Source organism: Danio rerio, chromosome 7 (assembly GCF_052040795.2).
Source record: "Danio rerio strain M-AB ecotype USA chromosome 7, GRCz13ab, whole genome shotgun sequence".
Classification (NCBI taxonomy): Eukaryota; Metazoa; Chordata; class Actinopteri; order Cypriniformes; family Danionidae; genus Danio; species Danio rerio.
In genome coordinates this window covers 71,307,787-71,323,265 of record NC_141027.1, presented here as the reverse complement: position 1 = coordinate 71,323,265, position 15,479 = coordinate 71,307,787, and the positions used below count along the sequence as shown (strand labels likewise).

Sequence of the window (15,479 nt, the reverse complement as noted above, 5' to 3'; positions counted from 1 at the left end):
GTTGCTCATATTTTATACAGAGTATGAAGCTGACTGGCCAGTTTTTATCATGTGACTCGTGGTACGCTTGTGTTCAATGCTTGCTCACATCAATTTTTGGCTAATTCGTACGAATTGGTACAATCTTATTCATACAATTTAGCATAATTTGCTTATCCCCCAATGATGATTGGGTTTAGGGGTGGGGTTTGGAGCCACGCCTCCTTTTTAAAATCCTACATTTTCGTTTGACTGAACTCTCAAATTCATATAAACAAGCTACTAAATGGACAAAACGTCAAATAGTTAATTTTATATTTGTGAAAACAATTAAGTTAACACACTCTATTTGCGTTTAGACAATATGAAGGAATTGTGAGGAAGCCAGCATTTTTAACAGTGTAGGTTATTCTTTTCTCAACATTGCTACTTGTCATAGACATCAGATGGCAAAAAAAACATAACCAAAGTTTCTGTAGAAACTTGCAGTACTTTTAAACATTGAAGATCCCTACAGGAACTACTCTGACAAGACAAGAAGATGATTAAAAAAACTTTTCATTTAAACCACCAAGGGCGCTTCAAAACACTGCAGTGCAGTCACTGAAAAAAAGTGTGTGTTAGAAAGTTTGCTCAAACAGACAAAACTAAAAATAAGAAAACATTTCTGTAAAGCAGCTGATCAAATGACTGCGGTTAATTGACAGTGCGTACTATAAAAATCCAACATTTGATGAATACCAGTGTTTAAAGTCATACTGGCATAACTGTAGATGACATGTGGCAATAGGGCTGCACAGTATATTGTTTCAGCATCGATATCTCAATTGTGTGCATCCGCAATAGTCACATCACAAGATACTCAATGTAGAGTCTGGAATATAGTTGAACAGGAGCCACAGAATAATATTTAATTATTGTATTTATATGGAATTAATACGATTAATACGATAATATGCAACAAAAAAACAAGATTAATTTACTCACACAACTGACAGATAATTTGATTGTTTTAGGAAAAAACTCTTTATTTTGCCTTCTATCTATCTATTTCTTCTATTTTCTTTTGTGTTCAGCAGAAGAAAGAAACTCCAATGAACAATTTCTTTCTTTCTTTCTTTCTTTCTTTCTTTCTTTCTTTCTTTCTTTCTGTCTTTCTTTCTTTCTTTCTTTCTTTCTTGTTTTTCCTTCTTTCCATCTTTCTTTCTTTCTTTCTTTCTTTCTTTCTTTCTTTCTTTCCTTCTTTCTTTCTTTCTTTCTTGTTTTTCCTTCTTTTCTTCTTTCTTTCTTTCCTTCTTTTCTTCTTTCTTTCTTTTTTTCTTTAACCTGTAACAATTGATTTCTATAGTAAGAAAAATAAATACAAGTCAATGGTTCAAGGTTTTTCAGATTTCTTCAAAATGTCTTCATCCTTATTTCCTTCCTTCCTTCTTTACTTACTTTACATAAACCTGTAACTATTCACTTCTGTTATAGGAAAAACAAATACGATGGATGTCAATGGTTACAGGTTTTCAGCTTATTTCACAATATATTCTTTAATGTTCAACATTTTCTTTCTTTCTTTTTTTCTTTCTTTCTTTCTTTCTTTCTTTCTTTCTTTCTTTCTTTCTTTCTTTCTTTCTTTCTTTCTTGTTTTTCCTTCTTTTCTTCTTTCTTTCTTTCCTTCTTTTCTTCTTTCTTTCTTTTTTTCTTTAACCTGTAACAATTGATTTCTATAGTAAGAAAAATAAATACAAGTCAATGGTTCAAGGTTTTTCAGATTTCTTCAAAATGTCTTCATCCTTATTTCCTTCCTTCCTTCTTTACTTACTTTACATAAACCTGTAACTATTCACTTCTGTTATAGGAAAAACAAATACGATGGATGTCAATGGTTACAGGTTTTCAGCTTATTTCAGAATATATTCTTTAATGTTCAACATTTTCTTTCTTTCTTTCTTTCTTTCTTTCTTTCTTTCTTTCTTTCTTGTTTTTCCTTCTTTTCTTCTTTCTTTCTTTCCTTCTTTTCTTCTTTCTTTCTTTCTTTATTTCTTTCTTTAACCTGTAACAATTGATTTCTATAGTAAGAAAAATAAATACAAGTCAATGGTTAAAGGTTTTTCAGATTTCTTCAAAATGTCTTCATCCTTATTTCCTTCCTTCCTTCTTTACTTACTTTATATAAACCTGTAACTATTCACTTCTGTTATAGGAAAAACAAATACAATGTAAGTCAATGGTTACAGGTTTTCAGATTTTTTCAAAATATCCTCTCTTCTTCTTTATTTCCTTCCTTCCTTGCTTCTTTACTTTTTTCCTTCCATCCTTCTTTTCTATAAACCTGTAACCATTGACTTCTATAATAGGAAAAAAATACAATGGAAAACAAATTCAATAGAAGTGAATGGTTACAGGTTTTCAGCTTTTTTCAAAAGATCTTCTCTTCTTCTTTATTTCCTTCCTTCCTTCCATCCTTCCTTTAAACTTGTAACCATTGACTTGTATAAGCGGAAAATCAAATACTATGGAAGTGAATGTTTACATGTTTTCAGCTTTCTTTAAATTATCTTCTCTTCTTCTTTTTACTTTTTCCTTCCATTCTGTAAACCTGTAACCATTGACTTCTTTAGTAGCAAAAACTAATACAATGGATGTTAATGGTTACAGGTTTTCAGCTTTTTTTTAAATTATCTTCTGTAGTGTTCAACTTTCTTTTCTTTCTTTCTTTCTTTCTTTCTTTCTTTCTTTCTTTCTTTCTTTCTTTCTTTCTTTCTTTCTTTCTTTCTTTTTTTCTTTCTTTCTTTCCTTTTCAAACCATCTTGTGAAACTGTATTTATATCGCAGTGTATTGCAAAATTTCGCATTGTCAGATTTTTCCAATATCTTGCAGCTCTATGTGGCAACTTTTTATTTGATTTTATTCGCTTTCTCATCCTCTGTTGTTTTGCTTTCGCATAAAACAGCAGTAGATCCATGTGCCAGAATGCTTCGACAAAACCCTCTTTATTCCCAATGACAGGGCACAGGGTGAGGGCTTCATTAGCATATGCATGAGAGGCCCTGCCGGCAGAGCGTTTTGATTGGCTGGGCCTTCACCATCAGGCCTTCGGTACACTGAGGACAGGCAGCTGGGCTCGACACACACTTGCACACATACAGATTCAAACACTGTCCCGCAGGAGTTTCCCATGCACCCCAGTCTCTCCGGCTCTTTCTCAATGACATCACTATGAAAGAGTGCTCCTTTGAGCTCCTCACACTCTGATTAGTCATTAATCCAGCATGCATGATGAAGATGTTTTGAAGAGCAGCTTTAGCGGATCATTTTTTTAAGCTGCATTGAGAACATCGACCGCTTCCTGTCATGAATTTCTATGATTGAAAATCCAGTAAATTACTGAACTGGTTTATCTCTGGCAGAATTAAAGCTCTTAAAGGGCTAGTTCACCCAAAAATGAAAATGTATTCACATATTCTCCAAGTTACTTTCTTTTGTTGAACACAAAGGAAGATATTTTGAAGAATCCTGGTTGACCTTATGAAATATGAATATGTTTCTATGGAAGTCAATGGGTGCCAGCAATTAGCATTCTTTAAAATATCTTCTTTTGTGTTTAACAGAAAAACAAAGCTGTAACCATTGACTTCTGTAGTAGGACAAATAAATACAATAGGAGTCAATGGTTACAGATTTTCAGCTTTCTTTATATCTTCTTTTGTGTTGAGCATCTTCTTTTTTTTTTTAAACCTGTAACCATTGACTTCTATATTAGGAAAAAGAAATACAATGGATGTCAATGGTTACAGGTTTTCTGATTTCTTCAAAATATCTTCTTGAGTGTTCAACCTTTTTTTCCTTCCTTCTTTCCTTCCAATCTTTCTTTTAACCTGTAACCATTGCATCAATTGTATTTGTGTTGCCAATTATAGAAGTCAATGGTTGCAGGTTTAATACAAGAGGGAGGAAGGAAGGAAGAAAATGTTGAAGACAAAAGAAGATACTTTGAAGAAAGTTAAAAACCTGTAACCATTGACTTCTATAGTAGAAAAAACAAATACAATGGATGTCAGTGGTTACAGGTTTTCAACTTTCTTCAAAACATGTTCTTTAGTGTTCAACAATTCCTTCCTTCACTTCTTTCTTTCATTCTTTCTTTTATTAAACCTGTAACCATTGACATCCATTGTATTTGTTTTTCCAACTATAGAAGTCAATTGTAACAGGATTGAAGAAAGAAAGAAAGAAAGGAAGAAAGAAAATGTTGAACACTAAAGACGATATTTTGAAGAATGTTGAAAACCTGTAACCATTGACTTCTATAGTAGAAAAAACAAATACAATGGATGTCAATAGTTACAGGTTTTCAACTTTCTTCATAACATGTTCTTTAGTGTTCAACAATTCCTTCCTTTCTTTCTTCCTTCCTTCCCTTCTTCCTTCCTTCCTTCCTTCACTTCTTTCTTTCATTCTTTCTTTCTTTAAACCTGTAACCATTGACATCTATTGTATTTGTTTTTCCTACTGTAGAAGTCAATGGTTACAGGTTTAAATAAAAGAAAGGAAGAAAGATAGGAAGGAAGGACGGAAGGAAGGAAGAAAAATGTTGAACACTAAAAAAGATATTTTAAAGAAAGTTGAAAACCTGTAACCATTGACTTGTATAATAGAAAAAAACAAATACAATGGGGGTCAATGGATACAGATTTTCAACTTTCTTTAAAATATATTGTTTATTAGTGTTCAACATCTTTCTTTCTTTCTTTCTTTCTTTCTTTCTTTCTTTCTTTCTTTCTTTCTTTCTTTCTTTTTTAAACCTGTAACCATTGACGTCCATTGAATTTGTTTTTCCTACTATAGAAGTCAATGGTTACAAGTTTTAGGAAAGATAGAAGGAAAGATAGAAAGAAAGGAAGGAAGGAAGTAAGAAAATGTTAAACACTAAAGAATGTCATTTGAGAATGTTAAAAAACTGTAACTATAGACTTCTATAGTGTAAAAAAACAAATACAATGAATGTCAATGGATACAGGGTTTCTTTCTTTCTTTCTTTCTTTCTTTCTTTCTTTCTTTCTTTCTTTCTTTCTATCTTTCTTTCTGTAATCATTCACTTCTGTAAGTTCTGGTAGTCAATGGTTACAGGTTTCTAGCTTTGTTCAAAATATCTTTAGTGTTCAACAGAATAACGAAACTCATAACAATTTAGAAACACTCAAGAGATTTTAAATAGTGAACACATTTTAATTTTTGTGTGAATTACCCCTTTAAGGGTCAGTATGTGTGTCGCTGCTCTCAGCTGTTTGGATATATTAGTTTCAGCAGCAAATTTTCGCAGGAAAACGTCACCTACCATCTGTTACTCCTTCATTGGCTCTCTTTCTGCCCCTTTTCTTTGCTCACACTGAGATGTAGGCTACCCACTATCTCTGCGTGCCTCCGGGCTTCACATTCATCTGATGGCATCAAGCTGCGAGGATCAACATTGCGTCATCACAATTAACCCTGGTCCAATTATTCATTAGCAGAGGCGTACAAGTCGTGTTTCATACATCAATCTGCCAGAGATGGTGATGACATGTTTTTGTTGGTCAAGCTGGAAGTTATCATCACCCTGGTTTGCCCTTACAAAAAAAAATCCTTTTACTGTGGCTTTGCTGCAAAAATAAGGGTTATGACCTTAAACAGTTTATTATTAATTAAATTTAGAAGCATAATTAAAATTGGAAAAAGTAAAAAAAAAAAAAGATGTATTAATGATGTTAATGATGTATAGATTTGTAACCTGACTCACGATTCGATACGATTCACAATACTAGTCTCACAATTTAGTTACGATTTATTTTAACTAAATTATTTGAAAAGGTGAAGAGCCCTTTCATTTTTTCTTAAATGCTGCACATTTTTTTGCAAAATAATACATTTTCTGCCATAGCTAAATTGCTATTTTAAAAACAAATTCCAAACAAAAAATAATAATACAAACTAAAAAAGACTTGTTCATGTAAACAAACTAAAACTGTGACTCTGCAGGGATTTTACATTTTTAAAAAGAATTCACTCAACGAAAAGAACGATCGCAATTCGTTCAACATTTCTAGCGGTTTGAATCATCACATATTTGAATGGACTTTCTTTTTTTTTTTTAGATTTATTTTTGGCCTTTTTGCCTTTATTAGATAGGACAGTTTTGAGACAGGAAGCGAAGTGGGAGAGAGAGTGGGGGAAGGGTAGGGAATTGTCCTCGAGCCGGGATTCGAACTCGCGACGCCCTGACGTGCTATTGCACCATGTGTCTGCGTACTAACCACTAGGCTATTGTAATTATCAAAATAATTACTTGCTCATTTATTCATTCATTTTCTTGTCGGCTTAGTCCCTTTACTAATCCAGAATTAACCACAAACTTATCCAGCACATGTTATACACAGCGGATGCCCTTCCAGCTGCAACCCATGGGTGGGAACCATCCATACACACTCATTCACATTCATACACTACGGACAATTTAGCCTACCGAATTCACTTACAGCACATGTCTTTGGACTGTGGGGGAAACCGGAGCACCCGGAGCAAAACCACGCGGACGCAGGGAGAACATGCAAACTCCACACAGAAACGCCAACTGACCCAGCCAAGGCTCCAACCAGCGACCTTCTTGCTGTGAGGCGACAGCACTACCTACTGTGCCACCACGTCGCCGCTTGCTCAAGCTACTTATTTAAAATGAGCTCAAACAACACAATTCTTGAGTTTTCTTTGGGGACAGCTTAATTGTTTTATGTTCAATCCACTTAAATGTTTAAAAACAAATCATTTAACTTAATTCCTTCCTGTTGACCAAACACAAATCCATTGTGTGGAACCCAGGATTTTTTTTTCAGTGTGTTTGTGTTGTATAATTTCAATTTCTTGTCGGCTTAGTCCCTTTATTAATCCGGGGTTGCCACAGCGGAATGAACCGCCAACTTATCCAGCAAGTTTTTAAGCAGCGGATGCCCTTCCAGCCGCAACCCATCTCTGGGAAATGTGTTGTGTTGTACAAATTAAAATGCAAATTTGCTAACAATATTGTAACCAAAATGCTATTCAAAAGATTTGGGATGATGGATCGAGAAGTGCTGAAATACTAAAAATATGTCACTCCTGTAGCACTTTGTGGATTATTACTCTCAGCAATATGCCTTTAATATAATGCTATCAGTTACTGCCGGTACTCCAGGGTCTGTCACTGCTGCTTTAGACATATTAATGTTGTTCTCCGCTGTCTACAGTGAGCATTAGTAACACACTGCTGTCCTCCTCACAGAGCTCATGCATTCACGTCAGGCTCGTGGCCTCAGGCTGTTCTCTGGCCAACAGACGCAAAGCTTTCAGCCACCAAAACAGAAGTACTTTATAATCTTTATCTTCACTCCATCGAATCAAAATGTACACACAAAACATCCATTTTCTCCTTATATCTATTGACTGTATATAGACAGTTTTTTTGTTATTGTTACAGATTTTCAGGTTCAGTTTCTTAGCTTAGCATAAAACGTTGACTAGAAGTCGACCATTAGCATCTTGATAAAAAATTTCAGAAAAGAACATTTAAAGCTTGACTCTTCTGTATCTACATCACGTACTAAGACTAATTTTCTACTAATCATCTACTAATTTTGTGAGATGCTGACGGTTTTTTAACGGTTTATAATTTTAATGATTTATATTAAGCTAAGCTAAGCAAAGCTAAGCTAAAAGTGCTCCAGCCAGATCCAGAAATCAGCTGAATGGATTAAAAATGTGTAAAACTCAACTGTTTAATTCTAGTGCAGATATAATATGACATAATTCTCAAAAGAAAGTGTAGCGCTTCTTTAAATGTGGCCCTGTATAGACCTTTGTTTTGTTGTTACAGTCTACCTTTTCATATTAGCAGTCAGATTCTGAGTTTAGCATAAAACCTTGACTAGAAATACCAACACTATCTCACAGCAATTTGTAACTTTTTGATTTAGTGGCTAATTCGTATAAATTCGTACGATATAATTAGTACAATTTAGTATTAGCTCATCCCCCAATGACGGTTGGGTTTAGGGGTGGGGTTAGATGCCACGCCTCCTTTTTAAAATCAAATAAATTTTGTACGACTGAACTCATACGGATACGAACAAATTTGAATTAGCCACTAAACTGGCAAAACGTAAAATACTTATGTTTTCTTGTGAGATCAGGCTGGAAATACCATCTTGCTCAAACATTTCAAAGAGGAGTTTAGAAAATTGTCCTATTTAAAGCTTGACACTCTTGTATAGTTAAATCGTGTACTAAGACTGACAATGACAAAGAAAATGAATTGAAATGGGAACGGTTTAATTTGATTTAATGATTTAAGCTAAGCTTAAAAAGCTCACGCCAGATCTGGAAATCGGCTGAAAGGATTCAAAAATTGTAAAACTCAACTGTTTAACTTTAGTGGAGATGTAAAATGAGATGATTTCCAAAAAAAGTGAAGTGTTTCTTTAAATGTGGTTTCCGGTGCCTGTAAAGACTATTTTTTTTGTTGTTGTTGTTACAGTCTAGCTTTTTCGTATTAGCAGTCAGATTCTCAGCTTGCATAAAACATTGACTAGAATTACAGTTACCATCTTTCTTAAAAAGTTCAAAGAAGAGTTCAGAAAATTCTCTTATTTTAAGCTTGACTCTTCTGTAGTTAAATCATGTACTAAGACTGACAGACAATTAATTTTGTGAGTTGCTAACAGTTTAATCAGATTCTATGATTTATGCTAAGCTAAGCTAAAAGTGCTCCCGCCAGATTCGGAGATCGGCTGAATGGATTCAAAAATTGTAAAACTCAACTGTTTAACTTTTGTTAGGATGTAAAAAGAGATGATTTGCAAAAAAGTGAAATTCTCCTTTCAATGTGGCCCCCATTGGCTGTATAGACAGTTTTTTTGTTGTTGTTACAGTCAAGCTTTTTCATGTTAGCCGTGAGGTTCTTAGCTTAGCACAAAACATTGAATAAAATTACCATTAGCACCTTGCTCAAACATTTCAAAACAAGAGTTCAGAAAATTGTCCTATTTAAAGCTTGACTCTTCTGTAGTTAAATCATACAAGACGTATGTATTTTTGAGATGCTAATTGTTTAATCTAATTCCATGTTTTAAGCTAAGCTAAGCTAAGCTGAAAGTGCTCTTACCAGATCCGGAGATTGGCTGAATGAATTCAAAAATTGTAAAACCCAACTGTTTACCTCTAGTAAGGATATAAAATGAGAGTAAAACAATGAAGTGTACCTTTAAACATCTGATGTCGAGTTTTTCTCCTGTTTGGTTTGTTTGTTTACAGCAGCGCAGTATTTCACCTCGGCCTTATTGATCTGTTTGCAGTTCACAATATCTAAAGCTTGTTTGCTCTTGACTGATGAGCGTTTTGTTTTTCATTGGCGTTTGCTCATCGCCGCTTGAACTCAGGCCTTTTGTGTTGACAGGCCCGTGACTGAAACAAATCATGCGTGAGGCGCTGGTGTAGAATTAACTAGGCAGATGAACCATGATGAAAGTCTTTTCATTCACTCACCAGAGCTGATTGCTTTTCTCAGCCTCTGCGTTTGGCACTGTGTTTAGGAAAGGATACTCGTTTCATGAATCAGTATAAGATGGTTCAAGGGTGTTGGCACCAATAGAAAAGTACTTAAAGGTGCAGTATTTAAGTTTGACACCCAGTGGTTGAACTAGGTATTGCATTCCTGGGTCAAAACACAAGCAAGCGCAGGTTGCTGCTACGTCTTACAGCCAAAAACACATAGTATATCTTTTGTTATTAGCTACATAATGAAAAAGAAGCCTTTAATAGGGTGGAAAATGTATATATTTGCTCACCTGGGTTTGAAGGGAATTGGCAATTTCTCCTCAACTTTCTTTTTTAACTTTCTGTATGAAACCTCAAACAGACATGGGTGCTCCTTTCAAACCTCCACTAGCTTTTCCTCTATTTCTTGGGTCCAAATAAACCGAAAAGGAGCGCTTTTAACTTATCCCCCAGCCTCCCGCTGGCCTGCAGGTACACACACACACAAGTAAATGCTGCTCTCTCATTGGCTGTAGGCGATCTCCGATGTTATTTTCAGTCAAAACTCATGTCACACAGCATGATTTGAATCGCTGACAGCTCTAGATATTTAGCATGACGAAATATCTCACAGGCATCGGCGACTCATTGGCGATTCACTCAGATCGCGTCTTTGATTGTTCATACTGTGTGATTGTCACTCCATGCACGAGCACCGATTTGCCTGTGATTTCAGGCATTTGTCGGCGATTTCTCAAAACCTGTCGGCGAGCCAAAATTGGGGCTAGAATCATGCAGTCTGAACTCGGCATTAGGCAACCCGGGTTGCTGAAATATAATTGACTAGCATTGGGCAGATTAAAGGGACTAAAACAAATACACCCGACACATAACTCACATTTTCAAAGCAGAACATCTGACTTCAGCAATGTTTTTCAGATAAACAAGATTGTTAAGATGCTCTTAGCATGTTTCTATAATATCTGCCAACATATTATGGTATTTTCTATGCTTTAGAAGAGTCAAAAACTTACATGCAGCACCTTTAAGTGATGTGCTTATGGAGACCTGAGTTCGACTCCCAGCACAAGGTCATTTATGGATTTTTACATATTTTTTCCTTCCCTTTTCTCGCCTCACTTTTATTTATTATCGTTTTTTGTCCTGTCTCTGTAATTCTGTTGCACAGTAGAAGCTCTGTCACGAAAACAAATTCCTCGTATGTGAGAACATACCTGGCAATAAAGCTCTTTCTGTTACGTCTGTAATCTCCACTATCCTGTCCATTAAAAGTGAGAATATATATATAGATATATAAATAATATACAACCAAAAATGTATAGTTATATAAAGATATTATAAGATCCCAATAGTATTACAGCAAAATATATACTACAATGTGTTGCTATGTGGTAGTGGTCAGCGCTGTATAACATTATCTATACATATTACATTTTGACTGATTGATTAGTTGTGATCGTTTCCAACTAGTTGCTACAGTATACCATTGCTGCTGTTTTACTTCAAGGTGTGCTGACCATCATATGTGTGTTGTTTTTGCACAGTTTTAAATTAGAAAATGGCATGATATTTCAAAGTACTTAAAAAAAAAAGTTTCTACAGACTGTTTTTATGAGGCGTGATAATAAATAATAGAACTCGGTGGTTAGCACTGTCGCCTCACAGCAAGATGGTTGCAGGTTCGAGTTCCGGCTGGGTCAGTTGGCATTTCTATGTGGAGTTTCCATGTTCTCCTCATGTTTGCTTGGGTTTCCTTGGGGTGCTCTGGTTTCCCCCACAGTCCAAAGACATGCGGTATAAGTGAATTGAATAAACTAAATTGGCCGTAGTGTATGAGTGTGAATGAGAGTGTATGGGTGTTTCCCAGTGCTGAATTGCAGCTGGAAGGCATCCGCTGCGTAAAACATATGCTGAATAAGTTGGTGGTTCATTCCACTGTGATGACCCCTCCAAAATAAAGGGACTAAGCTGAAGGAAAATTAACGAGTGAATGAAACTGGCCGTAGGGAATGAGTGTGTGTGTGAATGTGAGTGTGTATGGGTGTTTCCCAGTACTGGGTTGCTGGGAGAGCATCCGCTCCGTAAAACGTATTCTGAATAAGTTGGCGGTTCATTCCGCTGTGGCGACCCCTCCTAAATAAACTGACCAAGCTGTAGGAAAATGTACGAATTAATGAAATAACCCTTAATGAATGAGTGTGTGTGTGTGAATGTGAGACTGTATGGGTGTTTTCCAGTACTTGGTTGCAGCTGGAAGGGCATCCGCTGCGTAAAACATATGCCGAATAAATTGGCGGTTCATTCCACTGTGGTGACCCCTCCTAAATAAAGAGGTTAAGCTGAAGGAAAATGAACGAATGAATGAAATTGGCCTTAATGAATGAGTGTGTGTGTGTGAATGTGAGTGTGTATGGGTGTTTCCCAGTTCTGGGTTGCTGAAAGGGCATCCGCTCTGTAAAACATATGCTGAATAAGTTGATGGTTCATTCTGCTGTGGCGACCCCTCATAAATAAACTGACCAAGCTGTAGGAAAATGAACGAATTAATGAAATTAGCCTTAATGAATGAGTGTGTGTGTGTGAATGTGAGACTGAATGGGTGTTTCCCAGTACTGGGTTGCAGCTGGAAGGGTATCCGCTGCGTAAAACATATGCTGAATAAGTTGGCGGTTCATTCCACTGTGGTGACCCCTCCTAAATAAAAAGATTAAGCTGAAGGAAAATAAACGAATGAATGAAATTTGCTTTAATGAATGAGTGTGTGTGTGAATGTGAGAGTGTATGGGTGTTTCCCAGTTCTGGGTTGCTGGAAGGGCATCCGCTCTGTAAAACATATGCTGAATAAGTTGTTGGTTCATTCCGCTGTGGCGACCCCTCCAAAATAAAGGGACTAAGCTGAAGGAAAATGAACGAATTAATGAAATTGGCCGTACTGAATGAGTGTGTGTGTGTGAATGTGAGAGTGTATAGGTGTTTCCAAGTACTGGGTTGTGGAAGGGCATCCGCTGTGTAAATCATATGCTGAATAAGTTGGCAGTTCATTCCACTGCAGGGCTCGAAATTGCGACCATTTTGGTCGCATATGCGCCCGAAAATTAATCTATGCGACCTCATAATATATTTGGGCGCATTAGTGCGACTGCAGATAATGGTTGTAGTGCGACCTGTTTCGATTTTTTTTTAAAACGTGCTGAATCACTCTTCCCTGCCGCTATATTGGTTCATATTAGCTGTCAATCACTCAAGGTATTCCGCTGTCAGATGACAGGGAAGGAGCTTTTATGACCACGGGAAATGCAAACTGCTGAAGAGTAAAAACTTAAAGCACACAGGTTTGCAAACCCCACCTAAAGTTGAGGTGCAGATGAGAGCGATCATGACACGTCACGTGGTGAATAATGATCCACCAGCTGAGATCAATCGAGTACGCGCTTCATGGATAAGGTGCCAGAATCTCCATGCGTTGCATTCACTGCGTGTTTAGCGCAAATGTCTGCTAAAAGTCAAATCTAATACTGTACATATCATTGCCAAAGAAGCTCGCCTTTACTAAATTTACACTGAAACTGCGTCTCATAACAAACAGCGGTATTCCGCCGGTGGTTATCGCAATCTTGCGCTGCCTGCTCATAAATTGGGTCGACTGACTCGCCAGCTTTTCCACTAACACAGAAAAATGAAGATCATCTCAGACTGAACCTTTAAATTGACACAAACTGAAACCAAATCTTTTAAAGAGTCATAGAAGTGAGACATTACTTTCTTTCTTTTGTCTATTCTTTTTTGAGGTGTATATTATTTTTATTTTTTTATTTATTTACTAAAGACTGCTTTGCAGCTTTCATCATTGAATTGAATGATTTATTATAATCTTTTGTTTGTTTTGTAGCAGAAATATTATTTATTAAATTGACATGCATATAAAAACAGCAGTACAAAATAAATATTTCTTACTGCAATGCTTCATTTTTGTTTGATGCAAACTAAACAATTATTTTTCATAAAGTAACAGACTTTTTATAAGCAGATAACATACATTCATGCACATTCAAGGCAGCATCATAATGAGAAATGTAATTCATTGTTACTATTATTGTCATTTTTTACCATCACAAATATTTTATAGCCTAATTATTAGACATTCATTTTGGAATTATTGCACACAAATATCAATGTCTTCGCAGCATTAGTTAGATAGTTTTTTCTGGTTTTTGTCAGTCCTATTGATGTTGTTTTAAAATACAATAAATCCCTTAAAAAGCAATTTGCAGCGGTGCTCAATCATTTTTGGTGGGTGCTCCTAAATTTTTTCTGGTGCTCCTAAATTTATTTTGGTGCTCCTAAATATTTGAAGTTGGGAGCACCGGTGCTACCAAGTAAAAAAGTTAATTTCGAGCCCTGCACTGTGGTGACCCCTCATAAATAAAGTGACTGCTGAAGTAAAATGAACGAATGAATAAAATTGGCCGTAGTGAATAAGTATGTGAATGTGAGAGTGTATAGGTGTTTTCAAGTACTGGGTTGTGGAAGAGCATTCGCTGTGTAAAGCATATCCTGGAATAGTTGGTGGTTCATTCCGTTGGGGTGACCCCTGATAAATAACAGACCAAGTCGAAGGAAAATAAATGAATGAATGAATGAATGAATGAATGAATGAATGAATTTGTACCATAGGCTGTTGCCTCTCAACTGTGTTTAAACACCTTATAAAAGTGATTTTTGCACAATAGCCTCCCATTAAACTCCTTCTCTTGTGGTAAATAATTCAGAAAATGTTCCAGAATTTCAGTTTTGCGAAATACTCCTGCTTTTTTTTTTACAAATGACCCGGAAAGCCACCTTATATGAGCTTAAAATCGTCTCTCTTTCTGCCATATATGGATGTTTTTGTGAATGTTATATTTCCATTAGGCACATTTTCAAGTAGAAATCTGCGCAATTGGACAGTTATTAAAAAAAAATCAGCTACTGACAGTGTACACCCCTCCCCCCTCCCCCCCAGTAATGTTTGTGTTGGATAATTCCACACATTCCTGGTCTTAATCCTGCAGTGAAACTAGCTGGTTTGATTTGTTGCCTGTTTTTTCAAATGCCACACACACATTCCATAAAGAATCCATTAAGTCTTCAAACACACACACATTCTGTCGATCTGTGACAAATAAAGATGTTCCTGCCCTCCGCTTAAAGTGTAATTCCCTAGGGAAGATTCCTCAGGGAAATATCCCACAGAGACAAGTCTATTCTTGCTGCATCAATGCAGTGTTTAGATCATCTTGAATTGTTCTTGATATGAAAGTCAGTCAGTTTCGTGTGCGTGGGCATCAGAGGAGAGGAAAACACCTGTGACATTCATGCGAGCATCTTTAATCTCTGTAAGTTCAACATGCTGATGCATCTAATGTGTGTGTGATCATGAGCAGAACAAAAACACAATTGCACACAGGGAATCTGTAGAATCTGTGGCCAGAAGATGGGGTTTCGTTACATTTATTAAGTGACATATTGTTTAAAAATGTTTAACACATGTTCAACAATGATTTTGGGAAGTTTGCATTTTTTTGGAATATATCAGGCTGTAGTTCAGCCAAATAATTTGAATTGTACCATCAATTACAGATTCGGCTTGCAGGATGGGTTTATGAGTAAAAAAAAATGTTATTATTATTTTTTCTTCATCCGAATGCCATTAATCTCTGTACATATTACGGCACTGTTGTATGGAAATATTAACTATTAACTTGTTTCAATATCCTAGTGGGGACGTAATAATTTTTATATTCTGCCCCCCTACCCCTAAACCCACCCTCACAGTAAACATCGGAATCTGCATTTTTCAATAATTAATAAAATTTGTGGGATATATAATTTATTAACCATATATATATATATATATATATATATATATATATATATATATATATATATATATATATATATATAT

General features: G+C 35.8%; 1 protein-coding gene and 1 long non-coding RNA gene across 5 annotated transcripts in view; both read left to right on the top strand.

Annotated features, from left to right (window-relative positions):
• Positions 1–15,479, top strand: part of dennd5a (DENN/MADD domain containing 5A) — a 118,894-nt gene that overhangs the window by 19,376 nt on the left and 84,039 nt on the right. The window lies entirely within an intron of this gene.
• Positions 172–5,919, top strand: LOC147836205 (uncharacterized). The gene is made up of 3 exons (XR_015496497.1): positions 172–1,307; positions 1,490–2,025; positions 4,992–5,919. It is a non-coding gene; the product is annotated as an uncharacterized LOC147836205 (long non-coding RNA).